Source organism: Balaenoptera ricei, chromosome 1, assembly GCF_028023285.1.
Source record: "Balaenoptera ricei isolate mBalRic1 chromosome 1, mBalRic1.hap2, whole genome shotgun sequence".
In the NCBI taxonomy this organism is placed as follows: Eukaryota; Metazoa; Chordata; class Mammalia; order Artiodactyla; family Balaenopteridae; genus Balaenoptera; species Balaenoptera ricei.
The window spans coordinates 40,013,678-40,022,025 of NC_082639.1; positions in this window are offsets into that span (position 1 = coordinate 40,013,678).

Genomic DNA, 8,348 nt, shown 5'->3' on the forward strand with positions numbered 1-8,348 from the left:
CCTCTTTAATGCTGTCTTTGATCATCACTTTATGCTAATCACTCATCATAATTGAATACAAATAAAATTCTTGTTTTGAGGGTTTCAATACATCTGAGTCTATGAATACCTCCTATTGCTGCTGCCCCCTCACATTTCTGTGTCCGCTGACCTTTTCTTGTTCTGTGTCAACTCACATGGCTGTGCAGTCCTCACTGTTTCCCAGTGACCCTGAATGGGAACTCAGCTATTTCCTCCAAACCATCTACACAAGGCATTTGTGTGCAACCGATTATTCTGAAGGTCTGGGGAGGGGAAGAATTGTAAACCACAGAAGCACAATTTAAGATTAAACATTGAACTCCCCTATTTCCCAGAGCTCCTCAGCAGCCTGCTCTGAGAACTTCGCACGGGTCTCGCAGTGTCCAGCCTCCCGCTCCTCGCCACGGTCCCCAGCGCCCTCTCCCTGCAGCTTCTCTCACTGAGTCCCTCTACTCCTTTCTCTGTCGGGTGTCTCCCCCTCGGTTCCCCCTCCCTTTGTTATGCTGAGTCTCCTCTGGGCTCCAGACCTATCTGCTTTAACCCAAAGATTCATGAGCACGCTGTTAAACATAGTAGGACTTCAGGAAGGGTGGCCACTCTCCTTCCCTACCCTCTTTGCCTGGTTAATTCCTACTCACTCCTCAGATCTCAGCATTAAAAGTCATGTCTCTGCAAAGGGAAGCTATGTCATCCCAGTTACGACCTTAGCTTGGCCACCTGCATCCCAGAGTGGAAAAGTCTCCAGCACCCAACATATAGTCTCATGGTCCCCTGACTTTACCTTCAAAGAAAGTGTCAGAGTGACATATTTGTATAATTATTACATTAACATTTATCTCATCCCCTAGACTGTAAAGTCCCCATCACCTAGAAAGGTGTCTGGCCCATGTTGGGTGCTAAAAAGTGTGCTGTGAATGATTGAAAGAATGAATTAATGAATGAGTGAAAGAGCATCCTTAGCAGAGGAAATCAAATATTCAAAACAGAGGTGGGGAAAATCATGGCATAAGTAGGAAACAGAAAGTTGTTTAAAATGTCTGGATTGGAGGGAAGATTGGGCAGGGCCACCCCTAGTCCACATGGTTTCTCTGTGCAAGCAAGCAAAAGGCACCGCCCTTCCTTTTTGTATCTGTGACTCCTCACCAGGGCTCATGGTGGTAGCCAGAGCCCAGGCTGCATTTCCGCCCCCACTTGGCCCTTGGTCAGGTGCAGTAGTAGCAGCCCTGCCGTGTTGGGGAGTGGCTGGGGAGGTGAGTGGGGATTCGTCCAGGGAGCAGGATCCCTGCTAAACTTGGGACTTCATCATCTCTTCCCAGGATTATTGCACCAGTCAAAATACTGTTATCTCTGTTCTCAATCTCTCCTCGTCCAATTCACCCTATGCACGGTGGTGAGAGTGATCTTTGTAAAACGCAAATCTTGTGTCACCTACCTGTTTAAGATTCTCTACAGACAATGTTTCCTAGCCTAGCATGAGGCCCTACCAAAACTGCCAGAAATACCCCCAGGGTTCAGCCCTTGGTCCCCCTTCTCTATTCCAGTGAAAGAGAGCTTATTCTGTGCAGTAGTTAAGAGCAGGGACTTGGAAGCCTGACCTTCTGGAACCAAATCCCAGCTATGCCATTTGCTAACTACATGATACTGGGAAAGTTGCTAATCTCTATCCTAGTTTCTATTCTACAAAATGGAGATGGTGATTGTAGCCACTTCATAGATTTGTTGAAAGGATTAAATGAGTTAATTCACATAAATTATTTAAAACAGTGCCTGGAACAAAATTAAAGTCAATAAACATTAGCTATTATTACCACTATTAGTAGTAGGTGAGCTGGGCACTGCACAGTCATGTTAGAGCTGGCACGACATGCTGTCAGAGCAAAGTGGGAGAGCAATTAATTCTTCCTGAGGAATCAGGAAAGGACATAACAGAAAGTTCTTATTGGAGCTGGAGTTTGTAGGATGAATAGGAGTTTTCTAGGAGGTCATACAAGGTAGAGGGACAGCATGTGCAAAGTGGGTAACATGCAAAAGTGCATGCTGGGTTCTGTAAAATAGGGATAATATTTACTCATTTGCAAATACGAACCTGAACATTTCATCTCTCCTTATAAATCATGTTTTGTTTCAGCCTCTCACCTCTAAGGCAATCAAAGTTTATTGACCGGGGACAGGAGAGAATGAGCCGTTGGCTGGTGCAGCAGAGGGTGTCACTGCCCCACGCATATCCCCTTAGGCATGTTTGCTGGGTGACTTCCATTGAAAGACCCTGCAACTCTGCTGAGGGCTTTCCCAGCTGCAGAAAAATGCTTGACCCCCTGCATAGAACAGGCTGGAAGTGCTGGGGAATTAAGAACCTGGGAGCAGGCTTCAACCAACGACCAACAAGAGTTGGTGGGCAACTGTGGAACCACCAGTTCTTTGCCCCTCCAGTGGTACAACCCTGAGGCTTGTTTTAAAGCATCTCCAGAGGTTCTCAGGGGGATTGAGCCCCAGGTGCCCACAGAGTTAACGTGCTCATTACCACATCCCAAAAAGCTGCCTTCCCTTCCCTGTCCCATTTCCCCACTCCCCTGCTGTGTTTCCTGGGATCACCTCCTAAATAAACTACTTGCACTTGGTTTCATGTACTACTTCCGGGGAGACCAAGCTAAGAGAGTCTTTAGGTACTAGAAGGCCCTCATGTCCTGGCTTAATTTTGCTACTTGCCTTGGGACGCCCCATACCTCAGCTTCTTTGTCCTTAATAAGGGAGGTGCAAGGGTTTGAATCAGTTGAGATGAAATCTTGGGAGCCCTCTAATGCTGACATTGTGTGCTTCTGATTCAGTTTCACAGGGGTCTCCTCGGGGCGGGGGGGGGGGGGCGGAGGGGCGAGCGGCAGTGGAGGGGGTACAGGGAAAGCAAGTCAGGAGCTGGCACACTTGAGTGGAAACAGCACAAAGAGAAAAACTGAAAAGCAGTTTTCAGAGAATTGAAATGGGTTTGTCATGAGCAATAATAACATTAAGAAGCAGCTTTGGATGGTGAAAGGACGATGTTTAAAAACAAATAGGTGTTAAAAATACCATGAAGAAATGTTTCTTCAAGTGATTTGCAATGGAGCTTAGATCCCAAAAGCACTCAACTTAATATGTGAGACTAGTAACTATGTCCCTGGGTGTGAGAGTTCACATCAGTTAGAAGGGGGTGGAAACTGCCAGAAGCCCAGGCAAAACAGTGTCAGTTTTCCATCAACCTAAGTGTCTCTCTAGACTTCCAGCCCTAAGTAAGATGACTGTAATTTCTTCTTTTCTCCAGGGTGAAAAGTTGGGAGAACTTTAAAAGCTGATATAACTATAAATCCTAGAGACCTTAATTGAGGTAGTTAAGTTTACTTTCATATTTCAAGATCAAATCTCAGCTTTAGCCAGGACTCACAAAGCAGAAATGTCAGATTTTTTTACTGTGATCTCACATAAACTCTACAACTTTCACTTAAAGAGGAAAGGAAAAAAAAACACCATTATATCTTCCCCAGAATAGAATACAAAATCCTTGGTCCATCTCTCAGGATAGTTTGTATGTAAAGTGTAGGACAATATACGTCCAGAACGGGAAGGACCCTCAGGAGTCAGCTAGTTTAGCCTCTTTCCCTCCTCAGTCCAGGTCAGAATATCTCTGACAGCTTCCCTGACAGGCAAGGTTAGCCGGCATCTGCTCGCCCGCCTCCAGTGAAGAGAAACTGAAGGCTCTCAGAGACAGAGTGTCCACTGTCAGGTGACACCGACGATAAGAAAGTTCTTTCTTTTGCTGCCTAAGCTTTGCATCCCTGAATTTCCACCATTTATACCCCAAACCAAACAATGTTAAATGAATCGTTTACTCTAAAATTACACCCCTACTAGTTGTGATTTATTCTTTTTTTTTTATTATAAATATATATATATTTTAAATTATTTATTTATTTATTAATGGCTGTGTTGGGTCTTGGTTTCTGTGCGAGAGCTTTCTCTAGTTGTGGCAAGCGGGGACCACTCTTCATCGCAGTGTGCAGGCCTCTCACTGTCGCGGCCTCTCTTGTTGCGGAGCACGGGCTCCAGACGCGCAGGCTCAGTAGTTGTGGCTCACGGGCCTAGTTGCTCCGCAGCATGTGGGATCTTCCCAGACCAGGGCTCGAACCCGTGTCCCCTGCGTTGGCAGGCAGATTCTCAACCAGTGCGCCACCAGGGAAGCCCCTGTGATTTATTCGTAAACAAATAATTTGCAAAACTGGGAACACCTGCAGAAGTTCACATTTATCTGGGAGGGGAAGTACACGAAGACTAATAAAATAGGTCATTTTAAAAACCCTGATAACTATTTGGTAAAGAGCACTTTCATTTCAATCGTGTCATTTAGCCCTCAATCCCACTCTAGGATGTTGAACTATTTACAGCTGAAGAAACAACTCAGAGAGGTGAAGCGATGTGGCTGAGGCCTGCCGCTCAGCAGCTGCGTCGGTCCTTGAAACCAGAATTCCGTCTCCACCTTCAGGCCTCTGCCCCTTGCACTACTCACGTAGGCAGCATTCTTTGGAAATGTCACTCTAGGTTCTGGGTATGTGAAATAAATGTGCAAAAAATCTACAGCCCCAGCAGAGGTCAAACTAATAAAAAAGGCAGACAAGTAAGTAAGTTACTGCAGTCCATTGCAATAAGGACTGAGATTAGAGGTAGGAAACAAGTACTTTGGGAAAACAGAGAAAGGAGCAACCAATTGCCTGGCAGAGTCGGAAGGGCTTCACAGACATGACACTGAACTTGGATTTTGAAGGGTGAATAGAGATTTCCGTGTGGAGAAATGGAATCAATTCTATTCCAAGCAGAAGAAACAGCACAAAGCAAGACAAGGAGGGCAAAGGGCATGGCGTATTTGGGGTAGACTGAGGTACATGGTGTGACTGAAGCATCTGGCGTGTAAGAGAATAAAGCAGATCAGCTCAGAGAAATAGGTAGATGTGATCCTGAGGACACAGAATGTCACTGTGAATTGGGCGCGTCGTGTAGCCAAGAATGGGATAGGGTCAGGCAGGGCGGGTAAAGGCAATGAATAGATCCAAGGAGCATCTTATTATTTGTTTTAGAAAGAGCATTATGGCCACAGAAAGAGAATAACTTAAAGGGTCAGAGGCTGCTAAGGGAGGGAAATTTATGAGGTTATTGCAATATCACTGAAAAGAAATAAGGAAAAGTCCATCGACAGATGAATGGACAAACAAAATGTGGTGTACTCATACCCTAAAACACTATTCAGCCATAAAAAGTATGACATTTTGATGTATGCTATAACCTGGATGGGCCTTGAAAACATTATACTTGGTGACATAAGCCAGACACAGAAGGACAAATGTTGTATGATTCCACTTTATGAGGTACATAGAATAAGCAAATTCACAGAGACACCACACAGAATAGAGGTTACAGGGTTGGGGGAGAGGCAGGAATGGGGAGACATCGTTTAGTGGGTACAGAGTTTATATTGGGGATGATGAAAAAGTCGGCATAGATAGTGGTGATGGGTACACACAGTATGTGAATGTATGTAATGCCACTGAATGGTACACTTACAAATGGTTAAAATTATGTTATATGTTTTACCACAATTAAAATAATAAGGATTGGTGGATGGATATCCTAAAGCAAGTATAGTAAAATGATGGGTTTAGATTTGAGCACACTGACGTTGAGGTATCTGCAGGATAGCCCACCGGAATTGCCAAAGAACTTTTTGTATCTGTGGATCTGGAGCTTGGTGAAGAGATCAGGGCTTAAAACTTCCTTAAAATTCTTGCTTGGGAAAAATGTAACCTACCGCATAGAACTAGTATTAGATCTGTGCTTCTGTGTTGGGGGTGATAGTACTGCCTAGCGGTGTGAAATAATTTTAGGACTGTGAGTTACTTGAGACTTTATTTTGTGGGGGGAACTGGGAAAGGGAGGGGGTGGAACCTCTCTCTGTCCAGTTAGGCTTCCCGGAACTGGTTGGTTCACATATGTTATAACAGAACGTGGAGGTGGAGGGGGGCGACAAGGACAGGGCTTGTTGCCCAGCGGGTAGCAGTTCTGGGGACAGGCAGCCCCAGCAGGGATGGCCTCAGCTGCACAGCTACCTGGCCCGGGGTCCCACCCTTCCAAGGGCAGCCCGTACCCAGTTGACTAATAAGTATAAAGGCACAGCTATTTCAGCCACGTCAGCCTAACGTGAGGCAACTCTGATGGGTCATGTCGTTCCAGAGCCCCGCGCTGGGGTTGGCCAAGGCTGCTATCAGGTCTACATCACAGCTCAACCACCCCTCCCTTCCACTGGTACGGATCCAGGGCACTCCCTCATAAACACCCTGCACGTTAAACTCCGGTCTCAGAGCGTGAACCTCACCTGCAGCAGAGGTCCAAATGACTAACCCAGCTCCTTTGACTTTACCTAGTATGGTACTCACTATAATCCCAAACTATGCTGACTAGATCCCTGAAGGCAGCCCCTAACTCTGGATTCTCCACATTTACTGGTGAGTAGCTAATGGTTGTTTTCTGTTTTATGAGATAGCGTTAACAGGCTTCAATTAATCCAGTTGGACAAGTAACAAAAAGACCATCATGTGTTCAGCAAATAATTCTATCCTGGCTGTCCCAAAGACTCCCCATAGCAAAAGCCATTAAACCTTAATGTGTTTTATTTTCTCTCCTGCAACCCTGAAGTGTTTGCTGACATTTGAAGTCTGGTAATAATCCTTGTCCCCCAGCCATGTTTCTGAATCTTCAGGCCAGTTCACGGCTGTCCCATTTCCTGAATCAGATGCTCTAATCAACATTCTAAACAGCCTTGCTCCTGGATATAAAGAAGGAAGAAAAAATAAACCTCTTTAAACTTCAGGGTCACAAAATTGCACTAGAAAAAGTCCCCAGTGGATACACTGGATAGTCATAGATTATAGGTTTTATTAAGAAAAATCAATATAGTTGAGATGTTCATGCATTTGGCATGAATCAAATGAACCAAGACTGAAGACAAAAAAAAACTGTTCTTTCAAAACCTCTTAGAGGGATTTAATTTTTTGGGTTTTGTTTTGCTTTGGTCTTTGGTTACTTCTTTCACAATACATTTTAAAGCCCAGTAAATTAAGCAAAGTAAATCTTGCATTGTATTTAAAATAATCTCAGGAACACATAGATTGATTAACAAGGATACATATATATATACCCTTATAAAAAAAAGGGATTTCAAATGCATTCATTCTTTAAAATTGTAGCTGCCTGATTAACAGTAGCAAATGTTTATTGAGCATTGACTATGTGCAGCTACCATGCTAAAAGTTATATATGTATTGTCTTGTTTAATTCCCCTACCCACCTGAGACAGGTAGGGCCTCTGGGTACAATGTGAATGATGCCACCCGCAGTTGTACAACATGGTAGCCCTGGGGATAGGTTCATTTTCTCTTTTTCTGTTGAGGAAGTGAGGCATGGAAGCACAGAATGATTCAGCATCTTGCCGCCAACTCACACAATTGGTGCATGATACTGATAGGACTCAAAACTAGGCTGATTTAACTAAGCCAGGGCTCTTACTTACTACATTACACTGTACCTTGTCCTCTGCTATGAGATACAAGAGCTCACTGTGGCCAAAGAGACAGTGTCATCTCTGTTATCACGACTTCCTCTTTGTCCTAGCTGTTCCCTTTGCCTACACTGTCCTTTTGCACAACTCTGCCTCCCAAGATCCCATGCATCTGTTAGGGTCCACAGAAAATGTCTGTAAAAATTTCCTGGACCCCCTTTTCCTGTAGCAGAATTAATGACACCGTCCCTTTGTCCCCAGAGTACTCTGTACCTGAATATTTTCTGGTTTTCCAAGATAGAGTAGTAACAGCATTCAAAAATGTTTAATGAATGCAACTCTGGTATTTGTAGCACTGAGTTATTTATCTTGTTCCCTGAGACAAGAAAGGAGCATTTTCCCTTGTCCCTTTACCCACCCGCCACCCCCCACCTCTCTCTTAACTCTTCCTTTAGCCTCTAGAGTTCACAACTGGACTTGTTTATACTTACTATAGTATCTTCCTTGTTGAAGTGTAACCCACCTGTCTGTCCCTTTCTCCTTAGGACTCAATAAATCTTGCATCATAGGTTGTGTGATACCATAGTTAAAAACATGAATTCGAATCCATCTGAGGGTGGAAGGTGTATGATATAGTAAACCATCATATAAAGGAACCTCAGTGTGGTCTAAATGCACTTATGCTTCTCTCATATTAAAATTTATGTGAAATTAGAACATTAGGCCAAAGTAATTTTATCCTTAGACATTCAAC